Source organism: Pinus tabuliformis, chromosome 7, assembly GCF_031772625.1.
Source record: "Pinus tabuliformis cultivar Carrire ecotype Pingquan chromosome 7, CPIR1, whole genome shotgun sequence".
Taxonomy (NCBI): domain Eukaryota; kingdom Viridiplantae; phylum Streptophyta; class Pinopsida; order Pinales; family Pinaceae; genus Pinus; species Pinus tabuliformis.
Genome location: NC_142293.1, coordinates 1,328,445,382 through 1,328,458,843, shown reverse-complemented (window position 1 = coordinate 1,328,458,843; position 13,462 = coordinate 1,328,445,382). Strand labels below are relative to the sequence as shown.

Sequence of the window (13,462 nt, the reverse complement as noted above, 5' to 3'; positions counted from 1 at the left end):
GCATAGATTGTAAATAGTATTGAAAATGAACAATAAAATAAATAGTAAAGTGAAGAACACAACCCCCCACCCAAGAAGGAAATCAAGAAGCAAGGAAAATCATGGCAAACAAGCAACTCAAAGACACAAAAATGGCTAAAAGATCTATTGTCTAAGGGGTTGGGATCTAAAGGCAAAAATATGTTGAAAATGTTGCAGAAAACCAACATAAAATATAGGTGAAAATGATGTAAAAAGATAGGTGATAAGCTCCAAAAATAAGGATGCATAAGGGGATCCTAAGGAGGGAAGGCAACACACGATTATAAAGGGAATAAAGTGTTGTAAAAACCTGTCCAAAATGACTGCCAAATCGTTAGAGAAATTTTGAGGTTAAAAATGGGTCTCAAAACAAAAATGTACAGCCAAAATCAACTTTATGAAAACCAATAGGATTCAAGATGATGATGTCAACCATGAGGGATGATTCAACATTTTTAGAGTAAAAAAGTAAAAGTATTAAAATATAAAAAATAAATAAAAAAACTACTTTTTCAACTCATATTTTCAACTTATCTCACTACAGTTTTACTCAAATTTTGAGCAAGAGCACTTGTTAGATGCAGAATTTAATTTTTCATCCAAGGGGTACCCATATTGAATACTTTTAATGGACCCGGCTACATGAAAAATGAAAAATACATGAAAAAACATGATTGCAATCACGTTTTTCATGTATTTCTTATTTTTCATATAGTAGGGTCCATCAAAAGTATGGAACATGGGTACTCCTTGGATGAGGAATTAAATTTTGCATCCAACAAGTGCTCGTGCTTGAAATTTGATTAAAACCATAAGGAGATAAGTTGAAAATACAAGTTGAAAAAAAAAGTACTTTTTTTTCTTTCTTCCCTCTAAAATTTGATGATGTAATCTATTCTTATTTTATTATTTCCACTATTCTTTAATAATATTCCTTAGGAGGCCCATTTTAGACCCAAAATTTTCTCTAATGAGTGGAAAAAACACTAAAAAACAGTGGTTGAAAATTTTGCACACTAAGCTCCTCAACTCAACAAATATCTTCCTAAATGATGGAGGTGTACTCTAAACCCTAGGGGGATTTTTCCTTCCTTAATGAAAGTACTAAGTGGATCTAAACCTAGAGGTGACTCAGAAGACAATAGAAACCCTTCCCGAAACACACACAACAGTCTTAGCAAATCTAATTTTTTTTCTAAAAAAATTTAGAGCTTAGAAACTAACCTGGAAAGTTCACCCAATGTAGATTTTGGGCTGAAAAGTGTGTTGGGCACAGAAAAAGGGCCAAAATGTGTGCTCTGGTCCCGCTTCTTTTGCTTGATAGATATAACCCAAATTGTGTCATCTCCTGCTCGGCTGGTATCTTTGACCCGTGGAAAGATGTGAAACCTAATAGAAACATAAAATTTTCGAGAAAATAGAAGAGATCTAAAAATAGAAATTGAGAGGAATAAAAATTCTGGAAAAACACTTAAAATAGTTGAAACAATAGTCACTAAGGTTCTGAAATACTACACCAGTTGAGTCGCCATTTATTAGTGTAAATTTTCTCTACAAGTGAGTGAAAATCCCTTACTTAAGTTATATGTGACTTATAACCCTAACAATAAAATATGGTTGCTTCTATGCTTCAGATCTACAATAAAACATGAGAGAAAGCCCTGCAACAAAATAGATCATGCAAATAGAAACATATAACAACAAAAAATTAAAGTGTAATAACCCAACGAAGGACTTGAATAAATGATAACTTTATTAAGGAATACGTGTGGTGAGGAGAAATGACAAAATGGGTCTGCAGTTCCCCCTCCGTGGGATGGTCTTTTTCTTGTCCTTGTGCTTCAGAAACATGCTTCTCTCTCTCAATTTGCAATGGGAAGAAAAAACAAAATTGTTCTTAAACACAAGTGGGAGCTCAAATTCTATGAGACGATAATGTTGACAATGGAAATGATCATGGTGAAGAATCAATAGAAAACCCTCTATTTATAACAAAGTATTGAGCCAAATTAGGAATTAGAAAATAATAAAATATTATTGACTAAATCAAAATCTAGCCGTTGTGAATACTTTATTTTATTTTTTGAGAGGGGAAAGATATTCAAATGGTTAAATATCCTTATTTAGAAAGTGGTTGAAGTAATTAACAAACAAAAATGATTTATTAACCACTTTGTGAGAATTAAGGAAAATATGAATTTGAAATAATCATTAAATAATGATTTAATTAAATATTCCAAGGTGATTAAATCAAAAAGTGGTGAGAAACAATTATCAAATAATTATTTAATAATTATTTCTAGAGAATATTAAATAAATAATGATTTATTTAATTATTCTCATGGGGTTTTTTTAATTTTAATGAGGAATCATTTAGGAAAAATGGTTTACTAAATTATTTCTTATGGTGAAAGTTGGTTTACCATGGTAAAATTGATCCTACATGGTGTATTTTTATCAACCTAGTAGGAAATGGCAAGGTGATCATTTTTTGGGTGACAATAGGAACCCTAAAATATACATTGAGCAACATTAGTCATGTTTTTCTTTTTTTTTGGCTAGGTTATTTGAGTCCTGAGATGATTGACAAGCATAACATTTGGTTTGAGTAGTAATGACCCATGGGCATCTAAGTTGTCAAAACCACCTAGGGATCACACTTAATCTAGGCCATACCATCCCATAGCATGGTTGGATTTTTTCCCACTGAGTGTGGAACCGATGACCTTTACACACAGAGTGCCTTAATAGAACACCCTATCATCGTTTTATTTATGCCCCATGGGCCACCATGAGTCATGTTATGAAAAATATGTTTTCCTATTTTGAGTAAGCTAGAGGCAAGCCTTAGCTGCAAGACTCCATAATTCTCAAGATTCTTCATGTGCAAGGAATCCTTGCCAAGGAATGGGTCGATCGAGGGGTAAGGGAGGTAGAGAAAGGAATGCCTAAACTTGAAAGGTGTGTGAATGTAAGGAAGAGGAGACTTGAATGAATTGGTTTTCAAATATTCGTGTACATACTCATTAGGATCATGAATCCATTGGGTTCTTCCAAGAAAAAAGTGAGTTGAACTTGTTCCTTGTGGAAGCCTTGTGAAGTAAAAAACAACCATGTGGGAATATGTCATAATTCTAGGAGGTCTAATGGTAGCTAGCCCTTGAAAAATGAATGTTTTGCTTGAAGTGGAAACCAAGGACATGAAAAATGTAGCTGATATAAAAATGGCATATCCCTTCTTCTATATAGAATGGTTATACATATAGTAGAACACCTAAGATGTTGTTCCTTAAAGGGGGAGAGGTTTGTGACACCCCTTTCATTACCCAAAATTTTGTAATGTAATTAAGAACGTATAATGCTAGGATACCAACATTGATGTTATGATGTCAAACTCTATTATATGATATAATGTTTATCTTTGTTAATAAAAATAAATAAAAACCAACAAATTATGATGACTTAGGGAGGGGAAAAACTTGACTTAAGAGGAAAAATATAGCTTGGGTGAATATTTCCCTTTGATGTGATGGTTAGTATTTCCAAGAATCTGAAAGGTTGGGAATATGAAGAGTCAATGCGTGATTATAAAAGAAGAGGGAGGAGGAATTAAGGGGTTCTTCTTCTTGGCTATTAAGCTTCTATTTTTTCTCTCTTCAATTTCTCTCTCACACATATTTCTCTCTCACACACTTAGAAATTATGAATTGAAAAAGGATTGGTGATAAAACCCGAAGAGATTCAGACCTTATGACTGGTTGAGAGCTATGAGTGATAGCTTGTGTGGTAGGAAATGAATGTGTTGCAACGCTTTTTCATTAAACTAGATGCCTCTGAGGGTTAGGAATGGTCCTGATCATGTGTGGTACATAGAGCATTGAAGATGTAATGGATGAGGGATTGCAAAAATTGAGGAAGGAATCCCTTATGTTGTGCATACTTTCATTGTATTTTTGTCAATGTGATCTTGGTCAATGATGGAAGGTCAATCACTTAGTTTTCATGTGTGTGTGAAGGAGAATGGCCTTCACTTATGGTGTTACAATCTAGTTTGAATATGAGTGTGTGAAATACCCCTGATTTATGTTCTCATCAAGAAATAAGAATCTAGCACTAGCATGGCCAACTGTGTAAAACATTGCAACACATCTGAGCTTATAGTTGGGTGGAACATGGCTCACCCTACTTCAACTTCCAATATCTTTCTGGATGCAATATATAAATATTTAATTTTGTATTGATGATATCTCTAGAATACATGGTTTAGTAACATGCATGATTATATTTTGTTGTTATATAATTTAATTTGTTAATCTTGGTGCTAGTTATGATAGTAAAGTTTGAAATCTAATAAGTGTAGTGGGTTTTAATACACATGGTTTTGGAATTTAAATTAATTGGGACACATGGGAACTGCATGATAATTTTGGTAATTGCACATCCTCCCTATTAATTTTGTGTTGCATTTACTTTAATTTTATCCTCAAATTATAATTCTCAAATTTTTCCGCTTATTTAAACAAACTAAGGAAGATTTTTTCCGTAATTATTAGAGTTTACATATGGAAGCCAAAATGTGATTTATGGGGTAAACAAGCCATCTTGGCATTTCTTCCATAACCTTTTTTCCCGATAGGTTCAAAAGGATGAAACTTGGACCATAATGAGGGGAAATATTGTTGAATATATGGTTCAATTTAAGATCTTGGTTTTCTATATTTTTGGATTTATGATTTGAGGAAGTGAGACATCCTAGATGCTACTTTAATTAGGTCATCTTGGAATTTTCGCTATAAATTGTTTTTGGAAGGTTTCAAAGGCTGAAACTTGGACAATATTGAGAGGAAATCTCAGTAAACATATGTTCTATTTTCATATCTTGATTTTCTATATATGATATGAGGAAGTCAGATTTCCTCAATCCTCCTAAAAACATGCATCAAAAGATCATATTGGCATTATTGTATATCATTCTTTCTGATATGTTCCATACCTTGAAACTTGGAGGAGATAGAGAAGATATCTTAAGGAACCAAGGGTACAAGTTTTAGATCTTTTATTTCTAAAACTTAGGATATATACCATGACGAAGTTGGGTCTCCTGAATGCTCTTAAAGTTGCATGCAAATAGTTTGAAGAAATGTCTAAAAGGCATCGTAATTGATTACATAGAAAGTGTTTTATAAAATACCTCAAAGACATAAATAAAAAAATTACATGATTGAGTAGTATATTTCAGCAAGGCATGTTACAGAGTGGTATCCCCATATCCTTAATCAGACTTTAAGGGACATTATTTGACAAAAATGTGATGCCCCACAACACTAATGAAGGATGAGGGGGTTCCGTACGTGACAGAGTGGTATTAGGGCTTACTATCAAGCTAGTAAAAAGGAAAAGAAAATATTGGGTACCCTATAACCTTAGCAAGTCATTGAGGAAACTAGGTATATAATAGTAATTGAGAGCATAACCAAACCAGATATAGTCACTTGGAAAAATATGATAAAATTCTATGCCTGCAATGAGTTTTACAATGAAGCACTTTCACTTTATTATCATATGTAATGGGAAAGAATGTGGCCAAACAATTTCACATTTACTTCAATCCTCAAAGGATGTACCATCCAATGGACTTTGCAACAAGGAGTATAGAGATTGCATGCCAATTGTTTGAAAAAATGTCTAAAAGGAATCTAGTCTCATGTGGTGCGATGAGTGCATGGTGTGTGAGGAATGAGGAATGTAGCAAAGCCTCGAAGCTATTTAATAAAATGATGATGAAAAACATAAATCCAAATCTTATCACCATTTTGAGTTTTCTCATGGCTTATACTATATTAATGTATTTGGAAGAAGGAAAAAGTTTCCATTAATATGTTATGTAAAATTGGTTGAGGATAACTTGTATGTTGGAACTACTCTCGTAGTTATGTATGTTAAATGTGGGTGTATAAATATTATGTACCAATTATTTGATAAAATGTCTAAAATAAGGTGATGCTATGTTGAAGCCTCATAGGCACCATTAGGATTTAGTGTCATAAAGAAAGGAAGTGTTATGTACCATTCTCAATTGTCAATGAGAATTTCATTTGGTTGTGAAAAAAAATTACAAGGGTGCATGCATCCCATTGTTGGAATTTGAAATGTTGATCATCTAAATGAGAAATTGAATTTTGTTGGGTTTTTGTTAGACAAAATTGCTGATGAAGAAAGTGATAGCTCATCCATTTCTTCCTGCAAAATTTGCCTTGAGTTAGAGGGCTCCAATCCATCGGATGAATTAATAACTCCTTTCTTGTGCAAGGGAACAAAACAAAATTTTCACTGATCATGTATTGATCATTGGTGTTCCATTAAGGAAGGATTTGCATTTTCACATTGCACTACCTATAAATATTAGTTTCATGTGGGGGTTGAACTACCAAAATATTATTCATTATGTAAGCTAAAGTTTAGGATCTTTGTTGCACAATATGTCCTCCTTGTGTTTGGTAGTGCAAACAATATTGGCATTGCATAATTAATGGACACAAATGGGAAATTCAGAAAATCATTCAATGGCGGATGGGACCGACTATTATTAAAGCATCCAATACCATTTTATTATTGTCTCAACGTTTTTTATTTCTTTGTAATCCTAGGTATTAAAGGTTTCATAGTGAATTTCTCCTCGATCAACAATAATGATCCATGCATGGCAGACTATCAAAATTGTTGTTAAAGGTGGGGCATTTTAGACTATTATCTATGGAAGCATGTAGAGCACTCCTGGCCATTTTTGTGGTTATTTTTTCTATACTTGACATTTTCCATGGCCTTTTAGTTGCAACAATGGAAATTCAAAGAATATTACAAAGTAGGAAAACATGGCCTTTTCATCTTCCTATATAAATCCAAAAGAACTTTTCCCTTGTCATGTATTGGCACACAAGCGTGTTATTTCTCTACCCCATGAGGTCCTTAGTGTGACAATGGAGAAGAGATTGACTACCACCAAGTTGGAATACTTGGTAGTAATGATTGAGCAAGTTTATGAGCATATCCATTGGTTTTAGAATTTGAGATCGAACCAACTTTAGTCAAGTAGTTAGAACCCCATATAGTGGGGTTACTTGGAAATTAGTCCAAGACTTTCCATTAAAGACTTATGCCCTATCATATATCATTTTTTGATATGTATGTTATTGATGATACCCCCACTATGAATGCCACAGGGTAACCTCATTAATATAGATTCATTGGAGTAGCTATGGGTGTAACCTTCTAATTATACTACTTGAATTTATATTATGTAAGCTGGATCTCAATATCACATCTTTCTCATGGTCGGTAGAGATTATTCCATTAGTGGTACTCTTTGTGTAACTAATAGTGGGCATTCCTATGCAATTGTGCCACCACACTCATGTTAAACAAGGCTACGTTAGTGTGTGTGCTACTAGATTAAATAGCAACATATATACATACATACATGCATACATACATATATATCATCTTTGGTAAGCTCTCCCAATTACTACCCTCGTAGCTTGTCCTATGCATGCATGTTGTGTTAACTCTCCCAATTTGTCCCAATTATCATCCCTGCGGCATATCCCATGTGTGTGTACTTCGCGAGCAAATTTTCAAACACATAGTCAAATTGCACCAAGTATAATACTTTATTTTATGTCTTTCTTCCTTAGCCGACTTGTGACATTCTTTATCAATAACCTTTTATAAAAATAGAAATGTTAATGATAAATTATAATAATATATTTTTAATGTGATTAATAAAAATTTGTATTTACTATGTTAAATAAATTAAACAATAATAATAATATTTTTAAAATAAAAAATTTAATATATATATATATATATATATATATATATATAAGGCTTAAATAAAATAACAAACATTTTTTTGGATGGTTTTTTTTTTAATCCTTAGTAAAAAAGGCAATCTCATATCTGTTGTTTCTACCCAAAAAGGTAGCTCACCCAATCCGATGAACCAAAACCACAATGAATAAGTGAGCGCATTCAGAATTATAAGACTAATGTTTTTATTTATTTGTATAATATTACATTATTAACACTAAAATTCATAATAATATTTATATTAAGAATATTTTATTATTAATATCTATGTAAATTTTTGTGATTTTTTTATGGCTTGAGTCTAGCGATTTGAATCTCAAGGTTTGCACATGCTTAATAGCATAGTGATTGTTAATGGAGCTACTCTTATCCACATATATCTTTATAAAATTAAAGTAATAATATTAACATCTATTTGTTATTGACATTATGATATTAATATTGAAAATTTCTTTTTTATTATTAATATTATATTTATAACAATATAATATTTTAATATTAATATTATAATTTTGATTATTAATGTTTTTTTATTAAGCTTGGCACGACTATTCTATTTTCTATTAAACAAAGGCAAATTTACACCACATAGATTGACTAGGTGGCCTCAACTTGCTCCGAAGGGAAACCAACTCTGTTGGCCACCTGTCCGCATTGTAAGCCATCCAAAAACAGTAAAGTCTTAATCTCTCTAGCCAAGCTAGATATGTCTCGGTTTCATGTCCATGCACTACATATCTATCTAAACTGATATTTGCATAACAGAAATTAAAAGTTATCCGCATAAAACAAAAAATATGCATAGGTAAGAGTTTATCCCTTCTTCTCCTCCGGGGCAGATTCTACAGGTGTCAGATCCTTGGTTGATGCCCCAGGCATCTAATTTAGTTCCAGTATGCAAGCGATGTGGCGGTCAATTCTATCCATCCTGATGTCTTGTTTATGCAGCTAGAGGAGGATTTTCTGCAAATCCTGCTTGTAACTCAGCATACCTTGGAGTGTCACTGCCATTCCCATAGAAATATGTTCCATTGCTTTGCCTAATAAACTCTTCATTAACTAGTAGAGGTAAAGATTTTGTTTAAACTACGTAATTCTTCCTCGGGTGTTTCACGAATCTGGGACTAAAGTCCTCCAGTTGTCCATTTCTTCCTCTATTTCACTGCCTTGTTTTATTTCCTCCTCCCACTCTTCTAATAGTTTTCGGGTTCCTTCATCCATCCCCTCACAGTAAGCCTCCGCCACTTCAGTGATAAGGTGTTCTACCGACTTCCTACCCCTTTGAGGTTCTGACGTGCTTGGTTCCTTGTCTTTCCTAGGTTTCGGGTCTCTCCTTCCACTCCCGTGTCCCCTTGCAAGTCGAGCCATGTCCAGATTTCCTGAGCCCTGGTGACAACAACAGTTTGTTAAACCAACACAAAGAATTACAGTTTGGGTCCTTTTCTGAATTGTTTTTCTAGCACTATGCGCCACCCCCTATTTCTCCTCTCCTCTTGTTCTCTCGGCCTTGGATTTGGGGTGGTCCATAGACCGAGCCCACTGTCGCTCCCCTTTTCCAAGCCCCATAACTTTCGTTCACATGCAAGTCAGCCTTCCCTTTCTTAGTGCATTCTCGTAGTCACCTCCTTCTCCTTACAATTTTCCAGGAAGAAATTGGGTCCCTTCCCCCTCACCCTAGGGAGTAGTAGCACAACCTCTCAAGTTTGCCCATTTAGCTTTCCAATTGGGGTCTCTGGCCTTGCCATCGTCCAGAGAGGAATTCTGATTAACCCAACACTCACTTTTCCTACAGTGGTAATGTCTGCTTCCCATGCAACTTATAAAATGATCCCCCCTTCCCCCTTCTTCTATCTCATTGCCTGCCCCCATTTTCTTGCAACAGTCAACCTCGCCCCATGCGCGACTTAAGGAGCCCGATATTTCCAAACACAGCAGCGTGAGATTATCCCTCCAACTACCATAGGTAGTACCCACCTAGAAAATGATATGGACGTAGAACCAGGTAATTGCCAACAATTGCCTTCCCCATAGCCGCTAGTAGTTCTCTACCCCACAGGCCTTCTTCCTATTTACCATCCTCTCACCCCAGCAAAACCCCATCCATACATAATTACAATGGAGGAGCGAGGCCGAATAGCATACCCAGGTTCGAATGGTGTTCGTCATCAAGCTTTGAGGCACCGGTTCTGTCTCCCTCCCATGCCTCTACAACACCACCTTCCGCCACAAGCAAACACTCCAACAATGCTCGCTTGCCTATCTTGCCTTCCTTTAATCCTCACCTCACCTCCTATCTTGCCACCTTTCCCACCACCCCAGCATGCATTCATGCCAAGTGTCGCCGCACCCGTTGCCTTGAGCATGTGGGGGTGGCTGTGCTATTTTCAGAGGTACTGATCATTAATAAGACCAAGTTGTCCCAACTATCGACCCGCATCTCAATCGAAATAGTTTTGATTATTAATGTTATTTATAATAAATTATTAATATTATTTAGAATATATTAGGTTTTATTATTAATATTTATAACAATATTATAATTTTATAATATTCTTATTAATATTTATATCTAACATTAATATTGAATTTTATTAGTTATAATTATGTTTTTTATATATTAATATTTTTATTTATAATTTTGATATATAATAATAATAATAATACTTTATAACATAGTAGTTGTCAATTGAACAATCCCATGAGTTTATGGCAACGCCTAACCAGCCATACATAGGGTATTTAATGCTCGGGGATATGCACGCTGGTTAACGCGATAACACGGGAGCGGGGAGTTTCGGCATTAAATAATTTTTGGGCTTTCGCGTGTTATCGGGCTAAGCTGCGTGCATATCCCCGGGCATTAAATACCCTATGTATGGCTGGTTAGGCGTTACCATGAGTTTATATCTTTATAAAATTAAAAAAATAATCTTAACATCTATATTTATGTGAATGATATTATGATATTAATATTGTGAGTTACAAATTTATCATTACTATTATTATATTTATAACAATATAATAATTTAATATTAATCCTATAGTTTCGTTATTAATCTTATTTGTAATATATAATTAGTAGTGTTTATTTAAAATACATTATTTTTTATTATTAATATTTATAACAATATTATAATTTCTATATTATTCTTATTAATATTTATATCTAACTTTAGTTATAATTATGTTTTTTCAATATTAATATTTTTATTTATAGTTTTAGTGTTAATATTGATATTTATATTTATTTGTATAATATTAATACAAATTGAATTTCAAGATTATGGCCAAGTCAAACACTGAATTGGTGTATGAGACCCACTTGTTTATGGAACAAGGGATCTATCTCTGAGCAAAGATTTGACTGCTAAAGTCTATGAAGCATACATACTCTACCCCCTCTAGCCTTGAACATATGACCTCCTAGAAGTAAAGACATACTCTTAACCATTAGGCTCACTCGAATCACATTAATAATACAATATTAGTACTATAATATTAGTTTTGATAATTTACTACTAATATTTATATTGATATTTATATGTATTTTCTTACTATCATAATATTAATACGAATGTTTATATATATGTAATTAATATTATGATATTAATATTGTTGTTTATATTTATATTATTAATATAATGGTATTAAGATTGATATTTACATCTATATAATTAGTCTGTAGGCCTGGAGTATGCCCTAAAATTACTTTTGCTTGGAAAATATCTTGTCTTCCTCATATGTAAGGAAATATGTTAACATCCCAAGACCCATAGGCATATGGCAAGAGTGAAAGTCTACCCCCTTATGACCCACCAACGGGTAATTGCAGGTGGCATGGTTTTCATTGAATAACAGTGATGAGTCTATGAACATTCATCGATAGTAGTTAGTGATGGTTGTTCTCACTGTTGGTTTGACAACTGAGTTATGATAGGTTTTCCCCTAAGGAAAAAAAATATACTTATAGCATTGTAATATTTAAATATTAGTACTATAATTTTATTACTATATGGAGATGCACTCTACAATTCAATATGGGAAAGATATTATAGTGATTGTAAATAAGTGTAAACATATAAATGTCGAATCAATATAGGAGAGATATAATAGTGTTCATAAATGAAGTCAAATAATAATAACAATAAAACATAATATTAGTTCAATTAAAAAAGTAATAGGAAAAATCTATTCAATTCAATTTACTGTATTTTAAATTTATTTTTATTAATAAAATTACAAACATTTTTTAATGTGCATATCACATTAGATAAATTTAAATAATAATATATCATATTCATAACCACAATATTTGAGAACATATAATAAACACATAAAAACTTAATATATTTAATTAATAAATGTATAATAAAAAAATTAAAATATTTAAAATATAGAAAAAGTTGGAAAAACGCACATGTCATTGGTGTAATTAATGTCTTTTGTTAAGAGGTCGTTTGATCATAATAAAATAAGTCTTGGAAGGAACCTCGATATTCTAGTTGACTTTAGCAAAAATTCCTAAAAGTATTTTAGGTGTTATAAAATGTTTGTATTCATTTTCTTTAGGATGGAATGAAGCACGAGAGAGGAATGGCTCTAGTGTCTTGGAATAAACTAGAGCTTATGAAGTCTCTGGGGGTTTGGGGCTTATGTAATATGGATAAATTTGGACTAGCTCTTACATCCAAGAGCTATTGGCATATGTTTTTTCACAATAGTCTATGGAGTCAGGTAACGAGGGTAAAATATTTGAAATCCATTTCAGTTATAGACTAGGTTAGGCAAGAGCCATAAATGACTAGGGGAGTTCTATGATTTGGAGGAATTTGGTAAGTGGTCTACAATATTTGGAGAAATGTATTTTGGAAGATTGGGAATAGGGTTAAAATTCGCCTTGATCATGACCCGCGGATAGGATGCAGTGGTCACCATAAATTCTCTAATAGGTTAATGGCGTTTTTAAATCATTTGGGTTATATTTCTGTCGTAGATGTTGTTAGGTGGGTAGATGGAGCTGAAAATAGATAAGAGTGGGTTTCAACTCAAGATTTAGGAATTTATCATGTTTATGCAAATGAATGGAGCTCTTTTACATTGAGTTTGGATAAATCTAGTATTGTAATTAACAAGGAGGAGGAAGACATTAACAAGTGATCTAAAAATAAACAAAGTGGAATTATCATAGCTAGATGTAGATATGATGTGTTGGTTGAAGACAACCCTCTTGCTTCTTGAAAATGCTGGGAACAATTAGTATGGAAGGGAAAATTCCCCCTTAAATGAGGTTGTTCCTTTGGCTTTTGTTTGAAGGAAAAATATTGACTTGGATATTCTTGTTAAGAAAGGATGGTTAGGTCTTGTATTTTTTGTTCTATGTCAGATGAATGAGGAGTCCATAACTCATTTATTTATTCATTTTCCTTTTGCAATTTTTGTTTGCAAGGTGGTTTTCTCTTGTTTTAACCTTGATTCCTAGTAGAATGGAATCTCAGTTGAAGAGTGTCTCTGGAATTGAAATCAAAAGTTTATTTCCTCTTCCCTTAAATTCCTTCTGATCTTTGTATTGTGGGGA

General features: G+C 33.1%; 1 pseudogene; it reads left to right on the top strand.

Moving 5' to 3' along the window:
* The first annotated feature begins 5,953 nt into the window (after positions 1-5,953).
* On the top strand, positions 5,954-6,918 carry LOC149252478 (uncharacterized; annotated as a pseudogene).
* The last annotated feature ends 6,544 nt before the right edge of the window (positions 6,919-13,462 follow it).